Below are 13,297 nucleotides of genomic sequence, written 5' to 3'. Positions count from 1 at the left end.
CAGTCCCACGTGTTAACACAGAGCACAGAACACTGTGGAAGTTTGACAAATGTCTGATATCAAGATTGAAATATATATTTGCTTTGTTCATCATTGTATCCCTGTGACTTAAGGCGACATCTTAGGCCACAGTAAAAACCTAGAAAATATTTGTTAGATACACATGATTTGGAAATATGACCCCTGGAAGGTACAACTAAAATCTAATATAAAAAGTTTTCCTTGGTCCCTGGGATTCAGGAATAAATTCAGATTAGCATTAGCATAATTCTGAAAGATAATTTTATTTATTACTTTGAAACAGTCCAACCCCACAGAGTGGAGAGGGGTGGGCAAAGAAGGGAGAGAAATTGGAAACAAGTGAGGCTCACAGGAGAAAATAGCTCCTCGGAGGGGAGCCACATGCTCTGATACCCATGGCAGCCGAATGAGGAAGCAGCCTAAAATTAGCAGGATGGGCAAGCCCGGGAAGGGACAGCCAGGCAGCTTTCCCTGCCCTCAGCAAGAGAGGTGAGGGGCTTGGAGTCCCGGTAGATACCTCCTTAGCCGGTGGAGCCCCACTGCAGTTCGTTCCAGGTAAGGCCTTCCCTGGGAAATCACCTTGGGAGACAAAGCAAGAGAAACTTACGGGGATGTCCAGACAACTGAGAGATTTAATATTGCCTAGGAAATTTTACTAGGAAATTTCCTGGTGCTTCCAGGAATCTAATGTTTAAGAAAGCAATAAAAGTATTTTTATAGCTATCCTCACCCAAGGTTTTCAACCCACCCACTCCTTTTCTCCTTGTGGAATTGGGCTCTCTGGGGTGTGTAGGTACAGGGAGGAGGCTGTCCTAGAAAATTGTAAAACCAGGTGGAAGAGGGATGAAGAAAGGGTACCTCCAAGTAATATTTAAAAGTGGACAAGATATTGCAGAGCCAAAAAGGAAAGGTTAGAAATTATACAAATAGGCCTGGATGCGCAACAGTGTGCTTTTTTCATGGATGAAATACAGAATGGTTGAGCTGGTCAAAGACAGACAACAGAATCCTGGAGAGGATCAGGATTTTCTCAGTATTATTATTTCATAAAGAATTAGGTCAGTGATTTACTTTATGGTGCATGTAAGTTATTCCTACAGTATTTATCTATCACTCTCCATAGTTTCTATAAGTTCCTGTCTTCTGTTCTGGAATTCAATTTTTTGGTTGCCCATTGCTTTTTGAAATTACAATTGATTAATGGTAAAACCTTCCAATGCTATTAAGAGGGTGTCTCACAGGGCCAGTCTGAGGGATTGTGTTAGACAGCAAAATTCAGAACTTTTAAAAAATGGCAGCTTTATTGAGATATAGTCACATACCACACAATAATTCAACTAACCATGTACAATTCAGTGGTTTTCTAGTATATTTATAGCGTTTTTCTAACCATTGCCAGAATTAAATTTAAAATATTCATCACCCTCCTCCCCCAAAACCCATAATCACTTAGCAGTCATTCCTAGTTGATATTTCCTGTAAATGAAATCATACAATATGTGGTCTTTTGTGATCTTTTCTTTTTCTTTTTTATGGAAACGCCTAAAAACTTAATGGGAGAAGAAAAAACTCTTCTTTAGGTAGTATTAATTGTTGATTCATCACCAAGAGGAACTGTCATTGCCTCCAATCTCCATTCTGAATGACCACTTACAACTTATTACTCTAAAATTATTCAGTTATGGTGGCACTTCAGTTCTATATAAAATTATATGATTAATAAATGGTTTTTGGAATTGATTATTTTTGTTTAATGATAAACTGATGGAATGACCTGATGAAATGAAGTGCATCCAATTATGATATCATTAGAGAACTTACATGGTACATATCCTAAGGTTTTAGTAAATAATATATGAATTAAGATATAGGTACGTCTAGAACAGTGCCTGGCAAGTATTAGATTCTTAGTAAATAGCCACATTTTCTCCACCCTACTTTGAATGTTAAACATTTACTCATATTATAAGACATACAGAACAGATTTGAAGAAAATTTTAAATTAGCAGAGTGCTTTGAACATACTAGTTACTCAATAAATGCTTATTAAAACAGGGAAGGGAGATTCAGACATGAATATTTGCATTATACACCTGTGACACTCTTTCATAAAGGCTCTATAAAACAGTTTCATATGCTGGACTAGGAGGCACCAATTATAATTTTGAGTTCCATCTGATATCAGCTGCAGTTTTGGATAATTGACTGACCTTTTCTGGTTCACAATTCATCTACAACTCCAGATCCAAGTATGCTGGATTGTAGCTAAAAACCATCCCCATTGTTCATACTATGGGAATGTTTTATGGCAAAGTCTCCAAGACACACCTGCCTCGTATTTATTTCATGCTATAGGTCAGACATTGAATTATAAGACTGCTTCTTAGGGAAGTCCAGTGGTTGACTGTCACAAGACCTTGCAGCTTGTAATTACCTTGATGAAATCACCAGGTTCCATCATCTGGTCCTCAGCCGTCCAAGCTCAGAAACCTAATTTGTTTATCAAAAATTCTTACAGTTATCCAGTCCTTTAGCAAAGTACTTACATTAACCAAAATCCCAAGAGAGCAATATAGCAGCCATAATTCCAATTTGTTCATTTACAATGAGATAAATGGCTTTAGAACAAACAAATATGTTCTTCTATCAACATAACTTTTTATCTATAAGGCAATATATTTTAAACTAAAAAGTCAATAAGAAGAAAAAAATTTAAATAAATAAAACTAAATTGAGATGAGAATGTTGCTGCAAGGGTTGCAGCAAGGCAGGTAATTGGTCATGGCATTTGGCCGTGTTGGACTGGGGCTCCAAGCTCTATCATCAAGAGCAGATAAGGCTTTCTTAAATGAACATTGCTGGTTCTTTCTTTTTATTTCCCTTTCCTACTGGTCATTCTGATTACCTCCTCAAATACAGATATGGATGTAGATGTAGAAATAGATATAGACACACAAAGTTAATTTGTATACACATATATTTGATAGATAGATACCATCAATTATACAACAGCTAAATTTTGCTCCTGGCCTCCTCGCGCACCTCCCCGAACTCACCCTCACCCCCACCCCCAGTGTACTTTAGTCTTTAGGTTTTTTTGTTTATTTGTTTGTTTAGGGGGTTGGCTTGAGGAAAAACTTTCAATATTTTTTTAAAATATATTTTATTGATTTTTCACAGAGAGGAAGGGAGAGAGATAGAGAGCCAGAAACATCAATGAAAAAGACACATCGACCAGCTGCCTCCTGTACACCCCCCACTGGGGATGTGCCCGCAACCAATGTACATACCCTTGACCGGAATCGAACCCGGGACCCTTCGGTCCACAGGCCGACGCTCTATCCACTGAGCCAAACCGGTTTCGGCTCAATATTTTTTTTCTATGTGTAAACAAAATACATCCTTATTAGGAGGTTTTTTGTTTGTTTTTTTAATTAAGTATTAAATTAATGGTTGTTTTTTATGTATTTTCTAAATCAATAGATTAAAAATTAAATTTATGATCACTTAAGAGAACCACAACATTTTTTAATGTTGGAAAGGCATCCTTGTACTTGAAAAAATTAGGAACCAGTGCTTTCAGCCTTTGAAGTTCATTGTATTTACTCTCAAGCATTATGAAATGGCTTAGAACTCCTGAAAAAAAAAATGCTTTAAAAATATAGCCAGCAGTATTTTATCGCAAGTAAAATTTTCCCCATGATAAGAATTAGGCTGCCCTGAAATATTCTTACTGGGTCTTGTTCTTTAGAGCTTTCTAAGAAAAAAAGTAGGTGGTTGGAACTATAAAGATGTAAGACGTGAAGATGTGAGACATGAAAGCCAATGGATGTGAATAACTCTTCATTGCCATCGTTTGCAGAAGAACCCTTGGCATTGTCAGGGCAGGAGAACCAATCATAATTCACATTACAAATTGGAGGGGTCCTGCCTCCCATCTGAAATACTGATTGTTTCACAACTCTGCTAAATCAGAGTCCCTAAAACCAGCCTAGTGTGGATTCTCAAGGCAGAACCCTTACAGAATTTTACTACTGAGACTAATGAGAAATGAACAGTTTAAGGAATTTTCCCCTTAAGCTTTTTCTAAAACCCAAAACAATTCTGAATGTTCATAAATAGGTTACCTGGAACTGTAAGTAGTCATATTCAAAGGGACAGAAAGTAGAATGATGGTTGCCAGGATCTAGAGATAGAGGGGAATGGAAAGTTATTGTTTAGTAGGCAAAAAGTTTCAGTTTTACAAAATTAAAATGGTCTGGAGATAGAAGGTGGTGATCGTTGTACAACAGGGATGTACTTAATGCCACAGAACTATACATGTAAAAATGGTTAACATGGTAAATTTCATTTTATGCATATTAGAGGCCCAGTGCACGGCATTCATGCACTGGGGTAGGGATCCCCTCAGCCCAACCTCACAGTCCGAGATCCCTCGACTGACATCCAATTAAGCTCTTATGGCATATTTCTGTTCACCAAAACATCACCAAGCTTCTAAATAAAGAACCAAAACACCAAAATAAATGCAAGCCAGACATACATCTAAGAAAGATTAATAAAAACAAGTAAGAATAATTATTTTCCAACCCTTGTATTCCAGTTCCGGGTCACAGGTGGTCAGAGCCTCTCTCAGCAGCTCAGGACACTGTAAGGTGGGAACCCACCCTGGACAGAAAGCCCTTCCATCACAGAGTGCCTCACACCCACACCCACACGCCCTCACACAACTTAGAGATGCCAGTTGACCTCACGTTGACATCTTAGGGATGTGGGAGGAAATTTAAGAGTCCTGAGTGAAAACCCACACAGACATGGGGCGAACTGTGCCAACTCCACACAGACAGTGGCCCCCACTCTGGGAATTTTTCTCATTAACATTATAAGGTCATTCCTCAAATGACCTTGGAGGAAATGACATTTGAGTGAAACAGCATTATTCAAGGACCCTGCTGTATTGAGTTGTGTAACTCTAGCTAATTATTCTTTTTGTATGTCAGTTTCCTCATATGTAAAACATGACTATTAAAGCAGATCTGTTGACAGGACTCATGAGAAATAGCTAATAAAAAAACACAATAAAACTCTTTTCAATTACAGTGTTGATATGTTACCACATTTAAATAATAGTATTTAAAACATCAGTTCTTTGTTTTTCATGTCTGCCCCAGGTCATCATCATTAGCAGCATTTATTTAGCAGATCTAAATCTGCTTTATTATATTCCACATGGTGTTTATATGTATTGAACATTTATTTATTAGACAATTCAGAATCACAGAAAGACTAAAATATTCTTTACTTCCCTAGATACCTCCTTTCCAGATCGCTTAACCTTAGCAATAGTCCTGTTTACCTGAGTTTTATACCAATCTTATGCTGACATCTTTTCTTAGATACTTACCAATTCCCTCAGCTGCCATTTTCTTGTCATAAAGCACATACCATAGGGTGGATGTACTGCGGTGATATTTGTCACCACTCTCCTTATTTGGCTAAAGAAGGCTTGTTTGATACGTGGTTGTCAGATCAAATTATAATTTAAATCCTTTAGCTATGTTTAGCCCCTTGGCAGTGGATGAGTTGAGAATTTAGAATTCAGAAGCAGATGGTTCGGGAGCAGGGTAACAGATATGAAACGTGTTACCTCTATGTCACGGGTTTGAATGCGAACTTGGTTGATCACTATTAATGTTCTATACAAGATGTAAGCGATCTGATTTCAATCTCTAATGAGCAGTGCCCCATGTTACAAAAACTAGTTACTCTTGGCACTAATTAACATTCTTGTTGTCAGCATCAGGCTGGAAGCCAAGGACTGACTGAATCAATCTGGAAACCTGAACTGCGGCTGTGTCTGAGTCATCAGTCTAGATGGCCCATTCAGCTTGTGGCCTTTGCTTAGAGCTTACAGCTCAGCGCAACTGTATACACCTCACTCTGTGTGACCTCACTAAGCCAGATTTAAAGATGTTCACTTAAAATATATCTTTTTTCAGCCGGGACCAGTTTGGCTCAGTGGATAGAGCTTCGGCCTGCGGACTGAAAGGTCCCAGGTTTGATTCCGGTCAAGGGCATGTACCTTGGTTTCGGGCACATCCCCAGTGGGAGGTGTGTAAGAGGCAGCTGGTCGGTGTTTCTCTCTCATCGACGTTTCTAACTCTCTGTCCCTCTCAATTCCTCTCTGTGTAAAATCAATAAAATATATCTTTTTTCAATAACAATGGTAATAATGGTGGCTAACATTTACTGGCTGTTTGCTAGGAGCCTAGTATTGTTCTAAGAATATTAACTTAATTATCTCAATAATCCTATGAGGTAGGTACCCTTTATTACTTTACCCATTTTTAAACAAAACATGCATTTGTTGATTTTTAGAGAGAGAGGAAGGGAGAAGGAGAAGGGAGAAAGAGATAGACATATCGATTGGCTGCCTCCTGCATGCCCACCTCTGGGGATCAAGCCCACAACCCGGGCAAGTGCCCTGCCCAGGAATGAAATCAGTGACCCCTTGGTGTATAGGTCCATGCTCATCAACTGAGCCACACCCACACCAGCTGGGCTTCCCCATTTTTTAGAGATGAGAAAACTGAGGCATAGAGATTAAATAGCTTGCCTAAAGCCTCTCCGCTAATAAGTGGTGAAGCTGCAATCAACCCTGAATTTACTTACTCTCTGCCTAATTATAACATCTGTTTGATTTTTTTCTTTTACCATCTTACTATACCACTAATATGTAAGTGTGTGCGCGAATTCTTCTGTGTTTCAACCAAACAGAGCACACGTCAGTGTCTCAACTTTAAAACTGTTCATCTTCCTGTACTAGTTTATTTTTTTCTGAAAGAGGCCATGTATCTTTCTTAAATTTGATTTAGGTACATCATTGTTTTTAACTTAAGGTACTTGAATAGCTTGATATGACAGTGGCTTTTATGGCATCTATTTTTTGTTGTTTGAGATCAACATTACTTGAACTTAGAAACATTCTCTGACTTTATCTTTCTACATTAATAAAGAAGGGAGAATCGAATAAAATAAAATCCCGCCACTCTATCCCAACACAAACAGTGAATGATCACCAAATAGGCAGTCCAGCTGCCTCATTTTGTTAACATAGTAATTGGATTTTTCCCCCACCTGCTATTCATGCAAAGTTAGAAAACAGATAAGTATATTTTTGAAAATCTGGGCCTCTTTTATGAGATTCTCCATGGTAGCTTGGGAGGAAGTTTTAGTACATTGAGATAAATAATCTTTAAAGTGAAGTTAATAAACAATGCAATCATTTTAATGGAAAAAATCAATTATCCTGGTTCTCACAGTAATTTTCTTAAGATTTAGTAAAATATTATTTGCTATATTTACCAGCTAGAAATAGAAAATAATCTATAATCATTTTCTGTGTTTCTTTTAGTTGTCTTCTATACTCAAGGCATGTGGTAAATCTCATATGGCACATATTTATTGCTCCAGTTTTGCAAATAGATACATTTTAGGGTGTTTCCAAAAATTGCTCTTTTCAAAGTTGATCATGTAAACTTAATATAATCCTATATAATAAAAGTCTAATATGCAAATTGTCTCCTCAAGTGGTCATCTGACCGCTTGCTATGACATGCACTGACCACCAGGGTGTGGCACAGAACATGGTGGGCATCGGCAATGCGGCCCTGCCAGCGGGTGGCAGTGGAGGCGCTGTTGGCCCTGATGAGCCATGATGAGAGTGGGACCATGGCAGGATGGTGGAGCAGGTGAGCGGGTGGTGCCAGGTCAAGGCAGGTGTGAATGGGAGCCCAATCACCCTGCAGACAGTGACCAGAGGTAGTAGTGAGGGGCGTGGCTGCCACCTAGTTCCCAGGTGCTGAGGGAGCTGGGCAGGGGTTCCAGCATTGATTGATTGCCCTGCAGGTGGGATGGTGGAGCAGGTGAGTGGGCAGTGCCAGGCCAAGATGGTGTGCCAAGCAGGGCTGTGGGGCTGCGTGGCTGGGGGCACAAACCAGAGCCCAATCTCGGCAGGCCACCCCAAGGGACCCGATCTGTGCATGAATTCATGCACTGTGCCTCTAGTAGTAATATAAATGCAATCTGGGTTTTACCGCTGATTTACATTTCTATGTAGCAAGGCCATTCTAGCACTTAATCTTCCTATATGTAAAGCAATCTTAATAAAGACCAACTTCAAGGGCAAAACAGTTCTGTTGTTTTTTGTTTTTTTTTTTAATCCTCGCCCAATGATATGTTTGTATTGATTTGAGAGAGAGAAACCTTGATCAGTTGCCTCCCGTAAGCATCCTGCCCTGGGATTGAAGCCAAAACCTTTCATTGTACAGGATGATGCTCCAACCAACTGAGCCACCCAGCCAGGACAGTTCTGTTTTTGTTTTTTAATTAAGCATAATAGCCAATATATGTTATAACTTTGAAAAGATGAAATGCTAAGTAAATATCTACCTAAAATATAATAACCTTATGGCCTCTTATGCTTGATTTCACTACGTCTAGTAATTTTCGAATAGACATGCATAGAGAGAATTGTTGCTTCAGTTACTTTAAGTTGTTCCTTTGACCAGCCAGAGGGAGGGAATCATCTAGATTTCCAAGGACTTGGAAGACGTGGAAGAGAGTCACTAAATCAACATAATCTCAATATCACTGGAGTTCTCCTTCTTGTCACTCTACATCTTCTGAGTTTTCTTTTCTTCAAATTAATCCCTAGATACTTTACTAGCAAGCATGGATGCCTCTGAAAGGTGGTATGGTGTAGTAGAAAAGAGCGAGGGCTTGGAAGCATCATGTAAACCTGGATATGAATCATAGTCTGAGTGGCCTTATACGTTTTTTCTCTCTGATCTTCAGTTTATTCCTCTATTAAAAAAGAGGATAGCCCTGGCCGGGTAGCTCAGGCTAGAGCATCATATGCCAAGGTTGTGGTTTTGATCTTTATATAGGAATCAACCAATGAATGCATACATGAGTAGAACAACAAATCAATCTCTCTCATGAATAAAAAATTTTTAAAATAAAACAGTATAATGATATAGTATATTTTGGAAATCTCAAGGTATACTTCCTGAGACTTTTTCAGATCCCCAAATTTGCAAATACCACAAGTAGCATATAATTTTTTCAGTTTCATCCTCCATAAACTGGGATAATGACTCATACTTCCTGGGTTGTTGTATTAAACTAAATTATGTATTATATATAAACAACAAAGCTTGATTGGTGTGGACACTGGGCTGGGTCATTCAGGGTCTCTTGGGTCACTAAATAACTCATTTTGGCTTATCTGCCTTTCAAGAAGTTCAATTTGGAGTCAGTCACAAGTAGTTGAAATCTTGATCTAAGTAAGAGAGAATTTACATATGTCTTAAGTATACTCTTTATTTCTAGGAAAACAGGGAGCTTAGTCTGTGACTTGAGCTAGTATCCCAAAACCAGGGCATGTGAGTGGACAGAACTGCCCCTCAGCTAGCTATGGGCAGTAGAATCTTAAAGCCAAAACTCAAGAGAAGCAGTCTGTGGATGAAAAAAAAAAAAAGTCTGATTTCATGGAGCAGATAAAAAGCAAGGACCTGATATAAAATAAAGGTTGTACAAAGGTGGTTATAAAAATTAGTAGTAAAATAGTTCAGGAGGATGCCTCTTATGGAGCATCTAGGGAAGAACTCTTAGGCAAGGTGGATGCTGTAAACAGCTCCAAGCCTAGTCCAAAAGCAAGGGGCCCCCATACTAATTGGCATCCACTGAGCCAAAGCACATATAGTACCTTAGTCAGTGACTGGTGCACAGTGAACATCCCAATCATTTTAAGCACCTTTTCTTATTTGAATTGATTCTTACTACCCTGTTTCCTTGAAAATAAGACAGTGTTTTATATTAATTTTTTTCTCCCAAAGTTGCGCTAGGTCTTATTTTCAGGGGATGTCTTATCTTTCCATGCGCTAGGTCTTATTTTCGGAGGATGTCTTATTTTCGGGGAAACACGGTAATATTTTTGTGTTAAACTAATATCAAACCCATTAATTGCAATTAAATCAGTTAATGTTGTTGAGAATTTAGGTCATTTGTTCTTTCCTGGCACACAGTAAGTATTCAGTAAATATTTGTTGAATTGAGTAAGTAACTTAGAACAACTAGCAATTAATATATTTTTTTTTGTGGCATGCCATGGACAAATAATTATTAAGTGCCTATCTTGTGCCATGCCTTGAGTTTAGAACTGTGTAGCCTTTACAGAATTTTTTAAATGACTCTGATTCTCAAAGAGTTGGTCTAGTTAAATAGACAAAATATAAATATATACAAATAAAAAATTAGTTTAATTCAGCAATATAAGAAATATTGCAAAAAACTAGATCACTAATTACTAATTGCATAGTAATTGGAAGAAATTGAACAAAGGCAAGGAAGAAAAAGAAGGCATGAAAATACTGGTAGAACCTTTTGACTGGAAACAAAAATTTCTGTAGAAAAACAGATTGTTTATATTTTATACTATACTAGGGGTCTTCAAACTTTTTAAAGTGGGGGCCAGATCATGGTCCCTCAGAGAGCTGGAGGGCCGGACTATATGAAGTACTAATTCCTACTGTAACACCTTGGCTGCGCTCACTGCCCAAAAAACCTGGCAGGCAGGATCAGACTCCCCTGGGGGCTGCATGTGGCCCGAGGGCCGTAGTTTGAAGACCCCTGTTAGGTTCAGGAAGATCACATTTATGATTATCCCAAGGCTTTTCTTATTCTTGGTTGAAATTTGCATAATATTTCAGGCCAGTGGACTGTATAAATAGACTTAGCTCCAGCTCAGTTTACACTGTAGTAAATGTTTGTGTTAAATTTATCTGTGGCATTGTCTGTTTGTTTACTCATTTTATTGACATTGTCATCTACATTTTCAGTTAAAGCTTATTGTCTAGGTTGGCGGATAAAAGAAGATGATATCTGAAATATTAACAGGAGACTGGTTAGACTAGACTTTAACTAATCCATTCTCAGTTTGAAATAGAGAACAATTGCTTGATAAGCAGAATGAACAAAAAGGCAAAACAAAAATGGGTTTAAAAAAATAAGGAAAAAACAATAAAGGGAAAAAAAGGGGGGGGGGGGTGATAAAAAGAGTTTCCAGGTCTTCCTACATTAATGTATGCTGCCTTTCTTTGATAGGAAGTTTGCTAGAGCTAGAAAACACCAAAACATAGACTCATAGGCAAATAAAAATGTGAATTTGGTTAAGGATATAAAATACAAAGTCATTTGAAATTTCCATGGTTTATATTCTCCAACATATTCCTCTATACTCTTCTCCCCTTGACAAGTTGCTTTCATTCAACATTTACTAATTTCATGAGAGGTTTCAGATAATAAGATGATAACTTCTCAGAAATGTGTATCAGCACTTGCTATTTTAATTTTTATTGTCTTCATGGTGAAAATAGCCCTACGCTTAATCATATGTTGTTTTTCTGCTCTCTTTCTGGTTTCTGTTAAGTAAACACCAAGACCTTAAAATCAGATTAATAGCTTTAATAACCCTTTGCTCATCAATACATATGAAAACAATGGTGGATTTCCTCCTTCGGGTAATTTTATTTTTTTAATTTTTGAACTAACCTGCATCGTTATTCTTCTCCAGAAGGAGGTAGGGGACAACGAAAAGAGAATCCGTTTTAAACTAAAAGGCCTAGGTTTGAATTCACCAAGCTGCGCAGCTCACTGGTTGAGTAACTTTGAGAAAGCTAAACTTCTTTAAGCCTCAGTTTCCTCCTTGTCATATGCAGCTAACAATACATTGCAGAGTTGCTATGAATAAGAGACAACTGAGGCTGCTCAGTAAACGTAGAGCTTACTCGAAGGAAATGTTAGTTCCCTGCTCCCTTCCTTCACGTTATTCGTGTTAGTGTGGTTATTTGAGTCATGCTTAAGAACAGTGAACTTTGTTTTCAGCTTTCTGAAATGTCGGTGCTGCCCAAAAATAGAATCTGAGTGGAATCATCCAGAGGCTGGCATACTGGTATTTAAGATATTTAGTGCTAAGGTTATGAAGAGAGTATGCCAACTGTTATTTTTCTACCCCTAACTTGCAAAAATTGTACTGACCCGTATTGATGTGCTGAGTAATAAAACTAAAGCATTTACATTTACTTTTGAAACAACAAAGCTCCTAAACTGTCTCTGCATAATGACTATCATAGAAAGAAACAAAAAAAACTAGGTCTGTCCAAGCGTTCATACTGCCCTCCGGTGCCCTACCCTTCAGTGTTCATGCCTAAGGCATATCAATTCATGTTCTCAACTAAAATATTGCAGCTAGAGTGTATCCAAAGGCATTGGTGTTTTCCTTCTATATTTGCTCTTCTATTCGTTTGTTTTAGTCATACAAAAGAATTTCAAGGTTGGTTTTCGATCAGAAAAATTATAAGCTTGTAATTCTCCATAGCATTCCTTTAAAATACTTTCTAAAAGAGAGAGTATGTTTTATGTTCATTTTTGCCCTTCCTTTTTCCCCCACAAATAACTTAAAAATGTGAACATTTAAGTATTTGCAGTGGTTAAAGAGCATAGGTTTAGAGTTAGCCTTGGATTTAATCCTGGCTCAGTCACTTGGTTGTTGTGTGACCTTGGGCAAATTTTTAACTTCTTTCTAAACCCCAGATTCTCATTTGTAAAATGAGAATTATAACATAACCTACTTCATAGATTATGGAAGGAATGTATAAAGTAAAGCACAATGTCTATAAAGAGCTTAATATAGTGCCTGGTACATAGTTAATTAATGTTACCTCATTTCCAGCTACATGATATTGTCACGTGTGTTAATATAATCATTTATTAATGTGGTGAAAAGTGTGAATCAGTTGTACACCTTCAGGAATACACACTGAATACTAATTGTACTGGATTTCTTCAGTGACATAATTATAATCACAGGGTGCTCTTTTAAAAAATTCTGGGAACATATTTTCTCTTGAAAGTAATACTTTCTACACATTGTAAACTTTGATATGTACTACATATCAAAACCACAAGTAATGGAAATCTTATTGGGTTTTCATAGAAACCACATGGTAAACTTCTTATAATAATTGGTTGTTTTCCATAGGTAGTTTGATAAATATATTTACCATAATCTAAGTTTTGTATCAAAAAAGGTATTTACACATTTGCAATCTATATGTGGATATTTTATGCACTCTTTATGCTCCTTTTTTTTTAAAATATATATTGTCCTTATTATCTTTCTCATCTAGTCTAAGAGGAGATCCAGAAAGTCTGT

At 37.6% G+C, this 13,297-nt stretch overlaps 1 protein-coding gene across 2 annotated transcripts in view; it reads left to right on the top strand.

Annotated features, from left to right (window-relative positions):
• The first annotated feature begins 500 nt into the window (after positions 1-500).
• MYPN (myopalladin) overlaps positions 501-13,297 on the top strand; it is an 88,837-nt gene continuing 76,040 nt past the window's right edge. The window contains exon 1 of one of the 2 annotated variants that reach the window (XM_084904240.1): positions 501-576. The gene's annotated coding sequence lies outside the window, so the exon portion shown is untranslated. The remainder of the gene's footprint in view (positions 577-13,297) is intronic. The other variant, XM_084904241.1, reaches the window with a different exon arrangement.

This window comes from Pipistrellus hanaki (genome assembly GCF_964339955.1).
Source record: "Pipistrellus hanaki genome assembly, chromosome: 14".
NCBI lineage: Eukaryota > Metazoa > Chordata > Mammalia > Chiroptera > Vespertilionidae > Pipistrellus > Pipistrellus hanaki.
The sequence above is the reverse complement of the archived record's forward strand: the minus strand, read 5'-3'. Positions and strand labels throughout refer to the sequence as shown.